Below are 21008 nucleotides of genomic sequence, written 5' to 3' on the forward strand. Positions count from 1 at the left end.
TGCATTCTATAAGAAAGAAAACTGAGCAGGCCATGGGAGGCAAGTTGGTAAATGGCACAACCCATAGCCTCAGCATCAGCTCCTGCCTCCAGGTTCCTGTCCTGCTCAATTCTTGTCCTCATTTCCTCCAGTGATGAACAGTGATGTGGAAGCAGAAGCATGGATAAACCCTTTCCTTCCCAACTTGCTTTGGTCACAGTATTTTATCGAATAGTAACCTTAATTAAGATGCCGAGTTAAGGGAATAAGGATTCCTCCTGTTGCATCTTATTACTCCCCACAGATTTAAAATAGTAAATGTTTTGAGTAAAGATGGAGAAAATTTTAACATCATAATGCTTGTTGGGAAGAGGATAAAAAACACATTTTCTTTTTCTGTGGCAAACATGGTAACTTGTTTTTTTTTCTAGTTTAAACCAACAATTAAAAGCATAGGATTGACAGTATGGCCAAGAAGTATTCTAGTGTGAGGAGTATTAGTAACATCGCCAAGGACAAGACACTTAAAGTGTTCATTTATAAAAATAACACTTACTAGAGCAGCTGCTTCATCAAAATTTATTCTCTCCTTCTTTTATATTACATACCTATGAATTTGACACTATATTCTGTGTGCTTGGCTGGGTGATTATATGTCATGAAATGAGCTTTACAAAGCTGTCCTTGAGAGCAATGCCAGTCCCAGCATCAAAGGTGGAAGAGTGGGCATCACTGTTAAAGCTATAGACAGCCTGGTCCTCAGTGTAGCTCAGGGTGCCCTTTGGTGGGTCCTCTGATGTCTGCTTCACCACCTTCTTCATGTTGTCAGCCTTCTCCAGGCAGCACGTCAGATCCATGATGGACACACTGGGAGTAGGAACATGGGATGACCTTCCCCACAGCCTTGGCATGTGGAAGCAGGCATGATGTTGTGGACAGGCTATGGCCATCACACTACAGCTTCCTAGAGGGGCCACCCACAGTCTTCTCGGTGGCATTGATGGCATGGGATGTGGTCATGAGTCCTTCCACAATGCCAAAGTTGTCATGGATGACTTTGGCCAGGAGGACTAAGCAGTTGGTGGTGCAGGAAGCATTTCTTACAATCTTGAGGGAATTGTCATACTTCTCATGGTTCATACCTCTCAAAAATGGGGCATTAACAGAAAGGATGGAGATGATGACCCTTTAGGTACCACCCTTCAAGTGGGCCCTTGCCTTCTTCATGGTGGAAAAGATACCAGTAATCTCTACAACATACTTGGCACCAGCATCACCACATTTGATGTTGGTGGGATCTGGCTCCTGGAAGATGGTGATGGTCTTCCTGTTGATGACAAGCTTCCCATTCTCAGCCTTGACTGTGTTGTTGAACTTGCCATAGGTAGAGTCATACTGGAACATGTAGACCATATAGTTGAGGTCAATGAAGGCATCGTTGATGGCAACAATTTCCACTTTGCCAAATGCTATGGTGTTGGGCCCTAGCCCCCAAGGGGGTCTCTAAGTTGTTTGCCAGCTGATAGCCACAGGTGCACCCTGTTTTCTAGTCCTGGCTTACTGCCCCTGAGTTGCCCCACGGACATCAACATCTAGCACGAGGAAAACAGGATTTCTTCCACCTAGGGTTTTTCCACTGTCCTGTAAGACTTGTATATAAGCCTGATCCCTCTTTGAGAGAGAGAGAGAGAGAGACAGAGACAGAGACAGAGAGAGAGAGACAGAGAGAGAGAGACAGAGAGAGCAGTTGGATGTCTTGTCTTTCATTTCCAGATACCTTGGACTTGTTCGAGGCACAGATGCCACACTATGGCAGCCCTGGTAACCAGGTATCCATAAGGCCAAATCCATTCACTCCGACCTTCACCATAGTGTCCCAGGGATGAGGCTGGCACAGTATGAGAAGATGCAGCTGTCTCTGAAACAGGGAGGAGCAGAGAGCTGATTATTGAACTTTCTAATTTTACTTTTTAAATTTATATTTTGTATATGTATTTTTGTTCATAAGCATGTGAGTGTAAGTTTGTGCATGCTCCTTAAGCATTCTCTATATTATTTATTGAGGCAGGGTTAGCTAGTCAATTGCTGCTGGGATTCCTGGTTCTACCTCCCACATCCTTTGCTAATAGGCAATCTTCCAAGCCCAGCTGGCACTTATGTGCATGCTGGGAATCTAAAAACTCTGGTCTTACAATTGCACAGCAAATGCTTTACCTGCTCAGCCCTCTCACTAGAATCAATATTGAATAAAGGTTATGGAAGCCTATTTGGGGAGAAACTATAATTAGAGCCAAGAAGCTCCCTGTTTCTGTAAAAACCCAAGGCGTGATTTCAAATTCTGTACTTTGACAGAATTGCTTCCTGGTTTCTCATTCCTGAGTTGAAGAAAGTAACATTAGTTTCCTAAGGGACTGTTGGAGGTCACATGAGGTCATGCATATGAAATTGCTGTTCATTATTTGTATTGATAAGAGCTCAATGTACTATTGCTATTATGGTTAGAAATGTCATTTTATTATTTTTAAGATTTAATTTTGAGAATTTTATCCATGAGTTCTCATGAATACATCATTCCCACCACCCCTCTCCTACCTCCAACTCCTTCTGTGCCCTTCTCCCTCCCTATCAAATTCATGACGTCCTCTTCTTTAATAATTATTGTTAAAACACATACACGAGTGTACATATGCACATATGTAAATACAGTCTAAGTTCATTTAGTGTTACTCATGTGTGTGGAGGGCTGAATACTTGGGATTGGATAAACTATCAAGGAGAGGACAGATTATCCTGTTCTCAGAATCCGTAATTGCCTGCAGCTCTTCATCTGTGGGTGGGGCCCTGTGAGAATTTCCCATCCATGTTGTTATGTTGCTCGGTATCGTCATTGTGATCATCTTGTTTAGGTTGACCATATTGTTAGATTTCATGAGTGCAACTTCTCTGTATTATATGGAAAACAGTATTCCACAGCAGATATCCTGGTCTCCTGGCTCTTGTAATCTTTCTGCCCCCTCCTCTGCAATGTTCATGAACCTTAGGTGTAGGGGTTATATTGCTGATAAACCAGCTGCAACTCTTCCAGTCAGTAGTTCTTGCAGTTATAGATCTCTGTAATAGTCTCCATATGATGCAAAAAGGAGGGAGAATAACACTGAGTGAGAGGAAGGGAGGAGGAATAAGTAATATAAGGATGACTGAAAGACTATAGGGAGACATTTTATGTCTATTTAAGAATACAAATATATGTAAATATATACACATTGTCATTTTGTGTGAAGTTATGCCACTTGGGGTGATAATGATTCCTCCAAGAACAATAGACCATTTACCAAAAATCAGTGTCAGGCATGGGGAACCTCTCTTTGAGTTGTCAGGGGAAATGAAGAACCTTCCAGAATAATATAGGCTATTGCTATTGTTCTTGTTTACTTTACAGAACTTGAAGGTTAGACACATAACTTGCACGGATAAAGCTGGAATTGATATGAAAGGCTTCTCCCTGAGAACTGGCCCTCAGCATTTCAAAGTGTTATGCAGTCTTCTGAGGAAGAAAAGTAATCAATTGCCCTATCTAGCTGTGTCCTACAATCTCTTTCCTAAACCAGTGTACTTCCTAACTGTATTGTAAATACTTATCCTTCTATCCACCTTTAAGTGTCACTCTTATCTCTCATCAAAGATTGAACTTTGGATACATATGAAGTATAATTCTTTGTAAACACAATAAAATTGATGAGTAGTTACCTAGCATTACATCAGCATAGTGTAAATGAGAAATATACCTAAAGGACAATAGATGTCTTCCTGTCTTTTATAACTCTCTTTTAAAATACTCTTTTTTTTTCAACTGAAGGCAGCATATCATTGTAGAGTTCTTAAAATATCTGGCCTGTTTAAACACAATTCCTTGCAATTATAATCATACTCAAGCCTATATTGGAAATGAAGGTGCCAAATGGGTTTCCTGAATAAATGCAACTGTACTTGATAATAATTACTTAATAATAACAGTCAGATGATTTGTGAAGTAATAAAAATGACTAAGTATCAGATATGCTAGGCAAATTCTAAATGTATGAGAGGCATATATATATACATATATATACAAGATAATATTATATATGAAAGGGAAATTCCAGTTTAGTTTGCTATAGATGGCAGATTGATATATAGATGTTTAACTTGGCTTGCAATAAAATATGAGCAGCTTGGTTGCACTCTAAAATCATATTGCTATATCTAAAACTCCCATAATATTTCTTGATCAAAGATTTTATTTAAATTATAATTTATAGTAAGATATTATCAGTATCTAGATATTCTCTCTCAGAATAATTTCTCCTTTTTGTGTCCCTGCTCAGACTTTCTGCCTAAATAAGAATACTTATATGTATATTTATGTATATATCTATGTGTAGGTAAAATATTTATAGAATAGGCTAGTGAATTGTGAAACTAGAAAACAAAATCTTGACTATTGACACAGTAGGATTTCTCTTGAGTTTTTCAACATCTTATTACTTGTGCCTTTGTGACAGAGATATCACATGAAAATTTAAATTTAAACCAAGAATCTGATAATCTATGCCACAGCACATTCCAAATTCACTTCTGCATGAGAAACAAGGGATTTTGAGGGAGACAAATACATAATGAATGGCAGGCAAATGCCTGAACCTGCTTATGTTCTCTATCTTACGATAGTTCTATAAACTGAATTAGCTGTACCCCTGAACAGCCCTGAAGAACTATGCCAGCTAGGATCTCAGCAGGAAATGGTTGACAATATGACGTATGTGGATCAACAATGGCTAAATCAAGGGATTCTACCTAGATGATCTCAGTACAGGGACACAGGCCTCTAAGGTTTAATCATAGAGTTGCTGGAGTTCCTCAACTCAGAATATAAGGGGAGAAGGAGTGGTCTCAGGACCCCAAGGGGAGGCTGTAGGGAAAGATACCTTGAAAGTGGAAGGGTTGGGCATGGAGGGAACAGATTTGATCTCACTTTTTTCCCTTTCATCTTCTGGTGGCCTCAAAATTGGACCTGAACAGAAACCACTGGGGTATCAGGTGATATTGAAGCTCAGTTTCTTGAGATATGGTTGCATGGAAAGTGCATATAGGAAGAACTGAAGCTCAGAGAAGTTAGGCTCCTTTCCAGACGTCACACAGTCAGGTTATTGTACAGCCCAGACTGGAACTCAGATGTAACTCTTGAAAAATGTTATTATTTCTAGTATGACAAGTGATACATGGTTAATATTAATCATTATTATAACTATGCAGAAATATTAAGATGAAGAGGTAGTGATAATGCAATGCCCACTCCTAGTTACACATTTTCTAATAGAAACTTTTGCAGTCCTAGAATTTCTACCAGGATTCATCTGTTTAGTAAAAATGACACAAACGGAAAATGATACAAATGTCTGTTGTAAAAACAGTCATAGATGCACTTGGTATTGACAAGGACAGGATTAATTGTGCATTAAATAGATTAAGGACCAAAAGTTGAGAAATAGACGAATAGTTTCATCTTTTTCATCTTATATTTGATATTTATTTATTACAAATGACATTGTTAAAATTGGATTGGGGACTAGAAAAGTGACTCTGTGGTTAAAAGCTCTTGCAAAAGACCTGGTATCAATTCCTAGCACCCACCATCTAAAACTCCCATTCCAGGGGATCTGATGCCCTTTTCTGACCTCTGAGAGCACCAGGCATATGTGGTGCACATAAAACAAACAATAGTATAAAATTAAAATTGGGGTTAAAGTTTCAATGCATCATCTCCAACAGTCATCATTACTTTGTTGAACTTCTGACCAATAACAGGAGTCTAATTTACATTTTTTGGTGTGCGCGTATTTATGTGGTGCTGTGTGTGTATGTGGGTGGGGAGATTATGCATGTGGAACCTAAGCTTAGTGTTGAATTTTTTTCCTCAATTGCTCTTCACCTTTATTTTGAGGTAGAGTCTCTCACTGAACCGTTGCTTTGGCTAGATTGACTAGCCTATAAACTTTGGGAATCCATGTGTCTTTGCCTTCTGCCTACTGTGATGGTTTCCAGAGTATGTTAATATTCCAGTTTTTGTTTTTGTTCCTGTAGGTTCTGGGGGTTTGAAATCAGGTCCTCCTGAAATCAGGCCCTCTATTCTGAGACATCTCTTCAGTCCTGTTTTCACACTTTAAAAATGCTTTCAAATTGCCTAAAAGAGAGACTATTTGATTTTTAAGATGTTTGAAGTCTATGCATGCCTCCTCATTATACATATTCGTCAGTTGGCACTGGTAAATGGGTCACCATCTGTAGAAGCATTGGAAAAACAAACCTCATTTTTACAGGTTTTATCAGATGCAAAGGATTTTTTCTCCACACTAGGAACAGCTCATAAATATAGACACAATCACAATTTAGTTATTCTAGGATACTGTGGATTTTATTTTACTTATTTATTAATGGTATAAAGGAAAGTCTTATTAGCTAATTTTATAGTTAAATAACTTACCCTCTCAACAGAATCACCTATTTGAAAAAAGTAAAGCAATTTCCTGACGTTTGTGCTTCATAGTTTTTTCTGGTCCATAAGATGGGTACGAGAAAACAGCAGCCTTGTGCTCCTTGTGGAAGTCAGTGACTTAGCTTATGGCTAAATGTCAACCCTGCATGCTGTTGAACAGACTGCCTGAGGAGCAGTAGACAACGTGTGATAAAAAGTATGGAAATATTTATCAAATGCTAATGGCATGGAACTGTCGCCTCTCTGCAGTCCCTTTAATCTCACTCCAGGAATTCAGCTCAAGTGTAATTACTGATTTCAGTTAGACTTAGCAAGAGTCATGATTCAATACCAGATATTTATTAATGTGTAGATTTTAAATGTGTTTGGAGGGAATTGGAGGTAGGGGCTCAAAATGACTGTCATATATCATACTTTTAATTATTTTAGTACCTCTAAATTTTGTTTTTATTTTATGTTTATTTATAAATGTTTTGCCTTTAGGTGTGATGTATGTATATGCACCATGTGCTTGTCTTGTGCCTGTGGATGCCAGAAGAGTGTATTTGATCTTCTAGAACTGAAATTACAGGTGGTTACGTGCCACCATGTGGGTGCTCAGAATGAACTTGGGTCCTCTGCAAAAGCAGCTAGAGCTCATAACTTCTGATCCAGCTCTCCAGCCCCACCAACTAGCTTGTACAAATTATGCAGACAGTGAAGAAATAAGTAGAGGATATTGATACCCTCTTTAATTCACCTGCTACTAAGAACCTGCATAACTGGAAGAATTAATATTTGGACTTGGATTCTGACTGGTTTAGGCTTAAATTCCAAGGTCATTATTCACCCTCAGTGTCATGTACATACTAGGACTGTAACAGCAGCTATTTTACGGGGCTGGGTGAGGAGTTAGTGTATGCCTTCACAGTGGCATCTATCACTGAGAAGGCTTTAGTGACTTTCAAAATCCTAGGAGCTAGGCTAAAGGTATGCTCCTACCCACCTTGGTGTTGGTCATACCACGGGCATTCCAGTCTTTTGTATTAACCTGCTTACATGCTACATGGGGGAACAGCTTTTTGCAAAAAGTTTTTACCAAGAGAGTTACTACAAAGATATTAATCTTTATGTGATTTAAAGTCTCTACCTTTTGTGGTGTTGTTTTCAGAATTTAAAAATAAGGAAATTAGAAGGGTGAAGCAGGATGGGTTGAAAAAGAATGTGAGAGAATAGAGATGGAAAACATTTTCCTCCGGAGGCTGGTCATTAATAACTGTAATTTTAGAGGGCATTAATTAACCCCGTGGGTATCAGCTCTTTTAGCTATCAAACGGGCATCAAATACCCTAGAGACAAAACATACTCCAGCTCAATGCGTTCTTATCATTACAGACTATTGGAATCCACTTTGTATGTCCAAAGTGCTTTCTGGCAGAACTAAGCTGTTAAGGAAACAGTCAAGTTTCTAGTGCATTCTCCATCTTCAGCTCATGTGAGTTAAGAGGGAAGAAAGAGGCTAGGAGGAGATGCCACTTTTCTAGCAACCAGAAACCATTAGATTATTTAGAAGGACGAAGTCAAGGGGGCTTGAGCCAGGCATAGCGACTTCAGAGGCAGAAACAGCTCCCTTAGCCTTGCTGGGTGCAGCCCTTTCTCACTTCATTAGTCCAAAGTTCATTTTCATCCAAAAATGTCACACCAGGAACACAGTGCATTCCAATTCTAATGAGAAACACTTGGACTTCTTTGGCCAGAGGCCACATCTGGGGGCCAGCTCATCACTCTGTAGTGATCTGGGTCTTGTCTTGGCCTTTACCACAACTGCAAATACTAGGAAAGATTAATTTCAGTGGAACAAGGCCAAGGGAAACAAACCTAACTGAGATTTTAAAATATTAAAAACCTATTAACTGAGACAATGGGAAGCCAATATTAGCCCTAAAGAGAAAACATACTTAATTAAATAAACAAGCACCGTTAGAAACAGTCTACAAGTTACAAGGAATGAGAGAGCCAGACATTCCCAAGGGTAAAGTGACCATAATCAAACTCATGCTCAGGTGAAGATCAACCCCCAGGTGTTTGTAAGAGTTATTTATTTTTATTTTATGTGTATGAGTATGTTGCCTGTATGCATGCCTATGCACCGTGTGCACACCTAGATTTTGGACAGTTATGTGCTAGCATGTGGGGCCCAGGCCTTCTGCAAGAGCAGGAAGTGCTCTTAACCACAGTCATTGCTCTAGTCTCCCTATTCCCGTTCCTTTACGTGCTGACTTACTTTTGCCTCCCTTTGTGATTATCAAGTTGAAGGAAGCAACCACATCTAGAGCATCTCAAGGTCATATGTGGGGCTGTGGGGTGTGCTCACTGGTTTACATTTATGAAGACAGCTTACAAGAACAAGTGAGAGCACAGACTTGTGGTACCCTAGGTGGGACAGTTTGTGCTTTGTGAGATCACCTTGGTGTTCCTCTTTGCTGCTCCCCTATCTCTGTCTCCCAAATGTTCTTGAACTTTTCTGTAGCAGACAAATAGCGGGCCTAGCAGATGGTATTCCAGTTAATATTTTTATTCTGCCAGGATTACGTCACAGGCTCATCTCAGTTCAACACGCTGTTTCTGAAGTGCCTCTTCCGCCAGTCTCAGTGCTCTTTGTAACTGGACTGAGCAATGGCCTTCGGAGTTTTGTGATCAACCACTCCTCCACGCTCACCCATGGCCTTCTTTCTCAACTGAAGGCCAAAAGATTGAGGCACTTCCTTCTGCTCTTTTCTTTGTTCCCTCAGGTTTGAGTGTAATTGTCCGTCAGTAGTACTGAAAATAATGGCATTTCCTTGAGGGAGATAATAAAATTGTTTCCTCAATTTTATATTATATCTATGGCAAACCAACATTTTGTGTCTAGGATACAGAACAACAAATAAATGAAATATAAAAGAAATAAGTGTATAATGTATCAGGACCTAAGTCAGATTTTAAGAACTCCTGTAAATTTGTCTGTGGTTCTTTACATTGGTGCTTTTCTATGGGTGGGTGGGGCTAAAGCATTACTCTGTTCCATTGTAGATAGTTGTTACCCTCGCCCCAATACGTCTTTCCATCCAGTGTCCCAGGAACTTTACAGTGTGTCTCCTTGACTTTCCTAGGACTTATAAGCGGAAGGCAAACATCTGGTTTCATGAGTGCTTCTGGTGCTTGTCTCAAAATAAAGACAGCACACCATGAGCTACTTCTGTACCTAGGCCATCCTGGATGGGCCTCAGTTAAGCATTTCATTTCATTTGGAAGACAAAGCCTAACACATCACAGTGGCTAGTTGGTCGGGGTGAAGATGAGAGGAAACTGAGCTGGGCTTGCTTGACTTTGCTCCTTTCCCACTGAGGCACAGAGCTGCTTAAGGAAGCAGTGGGGAGCCCAGGGAATGCAGGGTCTGCTGGATGGCTGCTTTTTCTCCTAAACTGCATCACTGCCATGGGGTCGAAGATACTTTGTAAGTCAAAAGCATGCCTGCAGTGAGAGACTGGGATTGTGTAAAACTTTGCTAATGAGAATTTACATTTGTATCAAAAGGTGCCTTGTGTAATGATAAAACTATGGAAAGAGATGGAAGGCCCATCTGAGAAGCTGGTTTAAATGCCATCAATGACGTCAGTGAAGTGAGACAAGATACATCTCTGTCCTTCCAGGGTTAAGTCATGACTCATCCCAGTTAACAAACATTTTTTTTTTTCTGAGTGCCTGTTCTGTCAGACTTGGTGCTTGGAGGTGGAGATGTAAATATGTCTTTCTGTTAACTAACTGACCAGGAACCTCCTGTGTATCTTGTGGTAGCCTGTACACCATGGTTGGGTGAATGTCTGTGTGCTGAAAGTCAAAGACAGCAGGTATAGTATCTTCCTATTTGGGTTTTAGGAAAAACAGTGGAGCAGAGGGAGTGGCAGCTTAGAGACAGTATGTATGAGAATTGCTAGATTTGAAAGGGGATGTGTTAACAGAGGGACAAAATTATCTTCAGTATGCTTGGTACCCATGGACTACAGGATTCTTGATGCTCCAAGTCCTTGCACGGTATTTCCCAACTCAATGATCATGAAAACGGGGCCACAAGTATTAAATGGATTCAATTAAAACTATGGACAACACAAAGTATTGCTGAGAGTGCAGAGAAACTGGAAGTCTAGTACATTCTTGGTGGGAGTACAGAATAGATTAATCACCCCGGTAAGGGGCTTGGCAACCTGCCAAAAATTCTAATCATATGCATATCATAGACAGTTTTACTCCTGGGTGGTTACCCCAGAATACCCATATAAAAATCAAACTCAGTCATATGTGAACATATAAATCTATATCATATATATGCCACTTTTATTTCAAATAGCCAAAACTGCCCAAATAACCAGAAATAGGTGGGTATATCAACAAACTGTGGTGTATTCTTTACTGGCTATAGAAAAGAGAAATGAACTAGGTACACTATGAGGATGCATCCCCAAAATTATTATGCTGTACGAAAGAAGCAGCTAGCAACTGCAGGTTAATACAGTTCTTGAGGGTGGAGAGGAGCAAGAAAAGAGAAAGCAAGGGACTGCAAAGAAGCCCAAGGGAGTTGGGAGACTGGTAAAAAGTTCAACAGTGTGGCTTTGCTGGTCTTTTCATTAGTGCATATGTATTTTGGAAGCATCAAATTGTATGTTTTATATTTAGTCCATCATATGTCAGTTATATCCATTAAAAATCATCTGAAATAAGAAGAAAACAGAATTTAGGAAGAACCTGATTTTCTTTCTGTTACTCAGTGGACAGACACACCCTTCTCTGAAATTATTATAAAAATTAAAGGTAGTGAAGGAAATGACAGAATATTTTCCATCTAAGTCTAAGATCTAAGTCTCTGCATGTCAGGGAAACAAAGAAGCCACTAAATGGGTATTAAAAGCCCCAATTATTTTTATCAAACTCATGCTCTCACTGATACAGCTTTAGATAATTGCCAAGAGTGCTCTGCATGATATTAAGTAATTAAAAACACACTCCAAGTGTGTAAGGGAGGAATGGCATGTTTGGTAGTTGCTGGGCGATGGAGGTAGACTGTTGGCTCTCTGAAGGACTCCTTGAAGATTATTTATGGTTCAAGTCTTTCAATTTTCACAAGTACAGAAAGGGAGATTGTGAGTCTCTAGCAGCCCCATATTCTCCCCATAGGAGAGCATCATACCACACACAGTCTTTTTGCAGGGTTCTTTAATATCCTACCTCCAGCTGAGCCAGATGGCCCACAAAGCTTTGATTGGGATAATTAGCTCATTTGCTTTTCTCAAACATAATATTTGGGATCTTTGTTGAAACAAGAGCCCCTCAACATATTAGTCTGTTCTAAACCACCACCAGCAAAATCCAGAGTTCTTTCATTAAAAACTATTTCCCAACAAATTTTGGAGGTTAAAAAGATTTGTTTCTTCCCTGTGTCGTTCCTTCCCTTTATAGGTAACATTTCCATTTCTGAGAAGTGAAAATGCTGTGTCACTGAAATCTGAAAGGTGGTGTGTTGGTGTGAATAAAAATGACCCCCATAGGGTCATATATTGAATGCTTAATCATTAGGAAGTGACACTATTTAGGATTAGGAGGTGTGGCCTTTTTGTAGTAGGTAGGGCATTGTGGGAGGAAATGTGTTGCTGGGGTGAGCTTTGAGGTTTCAGAAGCCCAAGCCAAACTCAGTGGCTCTCTCTTCTCTGCTGCCTGTAGATCTATATGTAGAACTCTCAGTTACTTCTTCAACAACATGCCTGGCTGCACGTTGCCATGTTGCCAGCCTTGATGACAATGGACTAAACCTCTGAACTGTAAGTAGGCCCAAATTAAATGCTTTCCTTTATAAGAGTTGCCATGGTGATGGTGTCTCTTCACAGCAACAGAACACTAAGATAGGTGCTCATGGAAAATATGATGGTCCTTTCATTCTGTGTGAGCACACTTTAGAAAATTCTAAAAGGTGACTCCAGAGAAGCCACCCTGCATCCTCAATTTTTGACCATATAGAAAAACAATGTAGTGTTCCAGGTTCTAGGACAAGCTGGGGAACAAGGGCACTAGGCAGGTTGCATTGTACATTCATCCCAGGAGAGTCTACCTATGTTAATTGTGTAGAAACGAATTAAGAAGAGTTGAGCTGCACCTTATAAGTATGAGTCAGGTTCACAGCTTTTTATCCAGCAGACTGACTTCTGATGACTCCTAATTCAACAGCTCAACCCTTGGTAGGAGAGAGCTCTCACTCCCAGCTCCCACAGTGAAGCAAGGACATACTTCTAGCTCCTTGGTGACTTCCTAACTAGCATGACTAGGGAAGTACCTTCAGATGGAATAATTATCAAGGAAGAGAAAAACCTTTGATGCATCAAATCAACCCATTGTAGGTTACTGGTTTGTCAAGCATTTCTTTCCACTTTCTCAAAAATCATTGAGCTTCTGTAGCAGTAGGGGGCTTTCAAACACACACAATGCAGGCATGGAGTTTAATATCAGAGGCTTGCATATGTTCCAGTTCAGAGCCTTGTCACCGAGGCCACCTCCTGAGTCTCCAGGATGGTGAGAGGCTAAGCAGGCATACAGAGCAGCTGGCCTTCCTGTGCTATTTCAGATCAAAGATATGGATAATTAGTGACTATTGCAAGAAAAGTAAATGGGGAAGGAAGAAGCATAGGCAAGAGACAGATGTCTTGGATAAACTAACCAGGTAAAGGTTTCTTTATTTGGCACTGGGTGTAACAACTTGTCTGTCTTAGTTAGGGTCTATTGCTGTGAAGAGACACCATGACCATGGCAACTCTTATAAAGGAAAACATTTAATTGTGGCTGGCTTACAGTTCAGAGGTTTAGTCCATTATTGTTATGACAGCAAGCATGGTGGCATGCAGGCAGACATGGTGTTGGAGAAGGAGCCAAGAGTTCTACATTTAGATTGGCAGGCAGCAGAGAGAGAGAGAGAGAGAGAGAGAGAGAGAGAGAGAGAGAGAGAGAGAGAGAGAGAGAGACAGAGACAGAGAGAGACAGAGACAGAGAGAGACAGAGAGAGACAGAGAGAGACAGAGAGAGACAGAGACAGAGAGAGACAGAGAGACAGAGAAAGAGAGACAGAGAGAGAGAGACTGGGCTTGGCTTGAGCATTTGAAAGTTCAAAGCCTACCCCCCAGTACACACTTCTTCCAACAAGTCCACACCTCCTAATAAGTGCCATTCCTTGATGACCAAGCATTCAAAGATTAGCCTATGGGGGCCATTCATACACAAACCACCACATTGTCATTCTGTAGAGTGGGGCTGGTGTCATTGTAACAAAGACATTGTCTTCTTAGAGAGTTTCTCCTCATGTTTGGTGTGAAACAAAATCAAATTGTATGGGGACTATTTCCATGCAAAGCAGACAATCTTTCAAAGCTAGGTTGAAGTGGTTTCCATTCTACACAAGGAGAATCAAATTCAAAGTCCTTAAATTGTTTATTCAGACATAGACACATGGTTAAGTGAGGAAGAGTATGAACTCAAGTCTGTATCCTCTAACTAAACCTAGTTATTCTGTCAGTTTTTAGTTAGTCATTGTATTGCCCCAAAGAATCCCTATTTAGAATTTACTGCAGCCAATTCATAGCAAACAATGATCACTATTCTAAGAATGTCTCAGAATAATTAAGTTAGTAGAGACTGGCATCAAAACGTTGGAGTTTAAATCCAGGCTATATTACAAATATATGAGACAGGCAAAATCCTTAACTCATTTGTTACTTACTTCATAGGTTTGTGGGGATTAATGAGTTAACAAGCATAAAACACTTGGAACAGGGTCTGGCAGTTTTTAAAGGCTGCCTAACCACAGCATCAAATACCATTGTTAACATAATTGATGCTTATTATAATAGAAATGGAAAGTATTTATTACATTTATTCCCTCTCTGTGGGAATGAGAATTAGGTCTGAATGTCATGCTTTTACTGTTGATTTGAAACCTGCCAGGAATACATTAGGCACTGGAGTGCTGGGGCACTCTAGTAAATTCTTGTTTCCATTCCTAGCTAATGCTTTACAGATCAGGAAATGGGCTTTCACTTTCGAAGGTACTTTATTTCCACCTCTCAACCCATGTGTGCTCAGGACTTACTGGAGGCATTCCTGCTTTGTCGAGTTTCATACAATTTGGGGGTTTTGTTGCAGCCACTGCTTAAGTCTACAGGCATTTAAGTACCTTCCTGAACATTCCCTTCCCATAAGTACTTTTTTGAACATTCCCTTCCCACCTCATATTTGTCTTCTGCTGAAGTGTGGAATCTTTGGTTGTCTTCTCTTCTGTGTCCAACTTTACTTCCTTAGTTATAGTCAGTTCACATGGATTTAAATTTGGCAGTGATTTGACAATAATCCTCTAATTTAATTCCAGACTTGATTTAGTTTATAAAATATAGGCTAACTCCTTCTTAAAACCTTTAAATAAAAAATGACATTTTAATTTTTTATACGTATGGGTATTTTGTCTTTACCTGCATGCCTGGTGTCCTTAGAGGCTAAGGGATGAAGTCAGATCCTCTGAAACTGTAGTTAGTGAAAATTGTGAGCCATGTGTGTGTGCTGGGAATTAAACCCAGGTCCTCTGGGGGAGCAGCCAGTGCTTATAACCACTGAACTATCTCTTCAGCCCCTCCGTTTTATCACTTGGAAGTTTTGATGAATTTTTCAAATTAACATAAGCAAAACCACATCTTATCACTCCCCCTCCTCCATAAGCTTCATCTCTACCCTTCCCTATTTCAGATAGTAGCATCTCCATCCTCCCAATGGTAAGGCCCCAGATTCTGCAGTCTTCTGAGATTCTCTTCTTAGATTTAGACCCATCTTGTTAAGACATCTCATTGTTGCTATCGTTAAAAGTTATCTAGAACCTGACTCTCTCTCATCGTCCCCCACTGCCCTTGCCTGAGTCACCATCCTCTCTATAGGTTATTATAGAGTCTTAAGAGGTCCACTTCTGCCGGGCAGTGATGGCGCACGCCTTTAATCCCAGCACTCGGGAGGCAGAGGCAGGCGGGTCTCTGTGAGTTTGAGGCCTGGCTGGACGACAGCCTCCAAAACAATACAGAGAAACCCTGTCTCGTAAAACCAAAAAAAAAAAAAAAAAAAAAAAAAAAAAGAGGTCCACTTGTGTTAGTGTCACTAATAAAATACCCAAGAACAATTTGATGGAGGGAGTTTAAATGTTTGGTTTCTGCCCATGGTCAGCTACTTTTATTGTTCTTAAGCTGTGGTGATGTCAACCATCATGACAGAGAGCATGTGGTGGGCAAAGCTGCTCACCTCATGGCGGCCAGAAAAGAGGAGGAAGGAGAAGGAGGAGGAAGAGGAGGAGGAATAGAAAGAAGAAAAGAGGAGACAAAGTGTATGGGCACAGATTTACCTTCAAAAGCACGGCCCTGTGGCCCAATCTCTCCAACTGGGCACCATCTCCTAAAGGCTCCTTCTGCCCTTCCTCTTCAGCTCACTAATCCCCTGATGAAGTCGGCGTCCTCATCAAGCAATCAGCTCTCAATAGCACCAAGACCTGGTGGCCAAGACTGTGATGCATGAGATTCGGGACAGCTTTGTTTCTAGACCATAGCAGAATTCCTACTTTTTTTAGTTTCTTTTCAGCCCAGCAATCGGAACTATGCTTCTAAAATGGGAGTTAGATTATGTGCAGCCTCTCTCTTTGAAGTGGCTTAGAGACCCATAGGATCTGACCGCCTCTGACTGTTGTTGCTTGCCTTGGTCATGCTTGGCTCCAGATTTTCCCACCTTTCTTTGTGGCTGACTGAAACTCCCCTTCTTTGCTGATTTGCTTGTGGGTAAAGATGTTTGTGACCCATCTCTCCAGTGAGGCTCACCTGACTACCCAATCTGATATGACACCAGTTCCTTTCATAATCCTAATCTTATTTTATGCCCCCACAGGTTATTGCTTATACATTAGGTCACCTATCCCTTAAAACCCTTGAGATCATGCATATTTTTGAATTCAGGATTTCTAGATTTTAGTAGAGAGTGCAGGACTTATATCATGCATTATGTCTCAGCAAGTCTTGTATTCAAACATATTTTCTGATTGAATATCTATTTAGTTATATGTCATATTTACTGACTCAATGGAGGATAAACTCTGTGACGGCAGAATTCAGGCTACTTAGTTTGCCACATGTCAAGTCTTGTGGTCAGTCAGTGCCACATGATTGATGCTTTATGATCACTGGATGGAATAAATTTGTCACATAACTCTTCTTTATTTCCTTCTACATTTAATGAACTAGTTATTATCTCTTTTATATAAATATTTACATCTGGATTTCACCTTCCCTGGATCATTAAATTCTGTCCTATTGATAATTTAATTTTCATTAGTCAAATCTTTCATAGTCTAGACCAATGGTTCTCAACCTGTGGGTTGCAGCACCTTTGATGGTCAAATAACCCTTTCACAGGGGTTACTTAAGATCATCATGAAGCATAGATATTTATGTTATGATTCATAACAGTAGCAAAATTACAGTTATAAAGTATACATTAAGAATTTTGTGGTTGTGGGTCACCACACATGAGGAACTGTATTGAAGGGTCACAGTGTTAGGAAGGTTGAGAACCACTGCTCTGTGCTCCAGACCCAATCATACCCTTTATATCTCTTCTCACTGTGCCCTTTCCTGACCCATCACTATGGTAATTATTTATATGCCAGTATAGCATTGTATCCAATTCTGATTAATTTTATTTTTTTTATTCATGCATTTAAAAAATGTTGTGAATTCATCAAAATTGCAAGTTCCTTTAGAATAGGGCCTATAATCACCATCACAGATAGAAAAGTGTTAATGAAGGGCTTATTCACAGTGCTATGCTGGAGTTTAACAAATCATATATTTTTCAGTGTTACACTAGATGCTTAAACTAGAGTGATTTGTTAGTTTCAGTCCTCCCACTAAAGATATTTACTTACAGATGAAAATAAAGGTGGAAATGAAGGTAGGTCACTAAGTTTGAACTAACTGATTCCTTGACCAGAAGTATCAGGAGTATGGGGAAATCAGTCTACCCTTGAAGGGCAAGGGATCCCTAAAAGGCAATGGCAAAAGACATAAGCCATAAAAAGTCAGAGTCACTCAACAGAGAAGCAGGGGAAACAGTTTTGCAAGTACAGTTGTCTGCATGTGTAAAACCTTGGAGGTAAGGGGAACATGCATTTACAAGGCTCCCATTTAGATCAACTACAGGCACTTGGTTGGTTGGTGCACAGGTTGTCAGTGAGGCAAATGGTGCAGTGAAGCAATAAGGCTGCGAATAGGCAGGGAAGTCTTTTCATTTTCTCAGCGTCTGTGGCAATACTTTCTTGAAAAGTTCCCCAAATGAAAGACCCTATGCTCATATATTTGTAGAATGGGAGATAAATCTTGATGACTGTGCTGAGATGAAGGTAAGCATATGGTGATAGATTTATTGATTATAAAGTATTGGCTTTGGTTTTATGGTCTTTGTGGAATAGATTCTTCTAAAATATATCACACTATATTTGGAAGGCAGGTATATGTTCTGCAAAACAGGTAGGACATGGGCTGAGCCATGCCTCTGAGAGCAGAGATGGGAACTTCAGAGAGTAGGGGAAGGACAGGTCAGGGATGTCACAGGAAGACTGACGGTGACAAATGGGCTGTGAACTCCTCAAGATCCCAGAGCCCAGCAGGCCCCACATTCTGTTTGGATGAAAGTGACTCCATAGATGCTGAGAGAAATAAATCTGTTAGATGCCTTTGTCATTGGCAGACAATCTTGTTCACTAAAACCCTTTCAGGAAGGTTGATAATGAGTAAGTCTGGTGAGAGGACTAATTTGTCAAACTAACTTTGGATAGTCTAAGGGATCTCTAAAAAATAGGAAACACCAGGGAATGAGAAGATGTCACTTAGTGGTGTGTTTAAAAATCTGTTTTCTTAGGGACCAATACTCCTGTTTGATTACTTTTTGTTTTGTTATGCAGTTGAGCCCAGTATTATTCTCAGGCGTTTGGTTCCATTAATAACAGTTCATTCCTTGTCCATTTAGAAAATGATGAATGTGAGTACTGAGTAGAAATTCTGGGCTTCAGGGTCGATTAACCAGGAAAATTGAATCTAAGAGTCAAAGTTAGCAGCAAAAGATGAAATGATCATAGCACCAAGCTGCAGCTGCACAGACATGAAAGTCCAGCATCCTCAGAGAAGAGCAACCAAAACCAGGCTTCCCCAGCAGCAGTTTCTGCCTGGGCAATCCCTCTGAGGAACTCACAGTCCAAACCCAAATCTATCCCTTGGCCCCAACCACTGAGCAGGACAGAACTTTTACTTTTTGGTTTTAAAAAATAACAAGAAAGAACTGTCACTTAGCTACAAAGGAAGAAACACAATGCACCAATAGCCAAAAAGGAAGATTGCCATTACTCTGAATGATATCTGCTGTCTTTCCCAATGATTCGGACACAGTTAGTTTACAGGACAAAAAAAAAATGTCTCTAATGTGATGGGTATCAGGCTGTGTGTTTCCGGGAGAATTCTTTCCCCCATCATCATAATAATGACTGTACTTGTCAGAGTATTATAAAGAAAGAAAAAACAGAAAAAGAAGAAAGAAAATGAAAGTGGGGGGAAGAGAGCATAAGATAGGAGCATAACATTGAACTTTGGGTGGTATTTTCATGTCCAGGCATGACCATATTGTGTCATATCAGTCCTGGCCCACTTTTTGACTTCACTTTTTTGATATACACTCCCAATCTCCATGTCAGCATTTCTGAGCTTAAAGAGGCACCATAAGAACTAAATTTCAGAAATTAATAGAAAAGCTAAGTTCAAAATTGGTCTCTAACTATCAGGGTAAGAAAGGCCATGAAAAATACTGGAGAGATTGGGTTAGTAGTTAAGAGAGCTTGCTGCTCCTGAAGATCTGTGTTTGGTTCCCAGCACCTACACAGGGCAGCTCAAAATGCCTGGAACTTCATTTTCAGGGGCATCACATGTTTCTGGCCTGTGTGGCCACCTGTCATGCAAAACACAATTAACCAACTAACTAATCAACCAACCAACCAATCAACCAAAACCCAAACTAGGTCAAAATGGATTGACAACTTGAAAAAAAAAAGATTGCAAACTATCAATCTGCTAGAAGGGAACACAGGTATAAAATTCCGTGATGTTGGTCTGAGCAGAGATTTCTCAGATCTGAACCCTCAAGCATAAGCAATGAAAACAAAAACAAGGAAGTGACATTTGTTGAACAGCAGAGTCTGAACAGCAAAGGAAACCATAAAGTGAAGAGGCAACCCAAACTATGAGAAAATGTTTGCAATTCAAGAATTGGATAATACACTAATGTCCAAAAATGTTTAAGCAACAAGAAAACAAATATCCCTAGTTACAAGTGAGCAAATGATTTGAACAGCTGTTTTTCAAGACACAGAAACAATTAATAGATGTATAAATACCCACTGCTGTAGTTACAAAACTGTCAACTAAAATCAACATTTCACCTTTTGTCTACTAGACTAGATATCATAAAAATAGGAAGTACTAAGGGTTTTTGATAAAGCCTTAAGGAATTTCATATATTGGACTGAATAGTTCAAATGATTCCAAAAACAGAATAGTATATTGCCATTGCCCTCAGTTACCTCTCAAAGACTGAAGGTAAGTCTATATTGCAGAAGACACCACACACTTCAGGACTCAGGGAACTGGAGGTAGAACTAACCCAAAAGCCTCATTCCTGAGGTCTAGCTTTCATAGTTCCAGAAGATGATATGCAAGTTGCCAAGGGAGGAAAACAAGTTGTAACACTTAGGAGCCATATCAATGGCCAGCACCCTAAAGGTGCAATAGTGGCACATATAACTTGGTGATGACTAATAGCTGTCCAATTGGACTTAAGATCAGGAAATAAATCATGACCAGTACTAGAAACCTAACCAACTACCTAGGCCTAGTGAGGTCATTAATCTAAGAGGAGAGCTTACTACTGCCACTCTTCTAATCAGCATACGTCTTAACTTGTATTCTAAACTTACCTTTACATCCAAAGGTAATTGTAGCGCTTACCCCATATAAAGAAACTTCTGTTTGGAGCAAATGGAGACCATTACAGGAAACCACAACTGATGGCAAAGCAAAGATCAGCTGATCATAGGGTGCCCAGTCCCAGTGGATACTTACACAACACAACCCAAGGATCAGGGAACATCAAAGAAGGGACAGAAACATTGCAAGAGTCAGAAAACCAGGAAGCCTTCTGTGAGGTGTGACTCCTAGAAATGACACATATGACACCTCAACACTATGGCTGCCTAAATAAACCTGAACAAGTACTAATTAGCATGCAAACATGGAGGGAAAATAGCACACAGGGCTCTGCCTTTAGACAAAAAGCTGTTGGCGAGTAATTATAGGGATGAGCCCCTGATTGGTCATCCTAT

The 21008-nt window shown here is 40.1% G+C and overlaps 1 pseudogene; it reads right to left on the reverse strand.

Annotated features, from left to right (window-relative positions):
• Positions 1-635: 635 nt before the first annotated feature.
• On the reverse strand, positions 636-1849 carry LOC101836362 (annotated as a pseudogene).
• Positions 1850-21008: the final 19159 nt, after the last annotated feature.

This window comes from Mesocricetus auratus, unplaced genomic scaffold (genome assembly GCF_017639785.1).
Source record: "Mesocricetus auratus isolate SY011 unplaced genomic scaffold, BCM_Maur_2.0 Super-Scaffold_100018, whole genome shotgun sequence".
Lineage (NCBI taxonomy): Eukaryota > Metazoa > Chordata > Mammalia > Rodentia > Cricetidae > Mesocricetus > Mesocricetus auratus.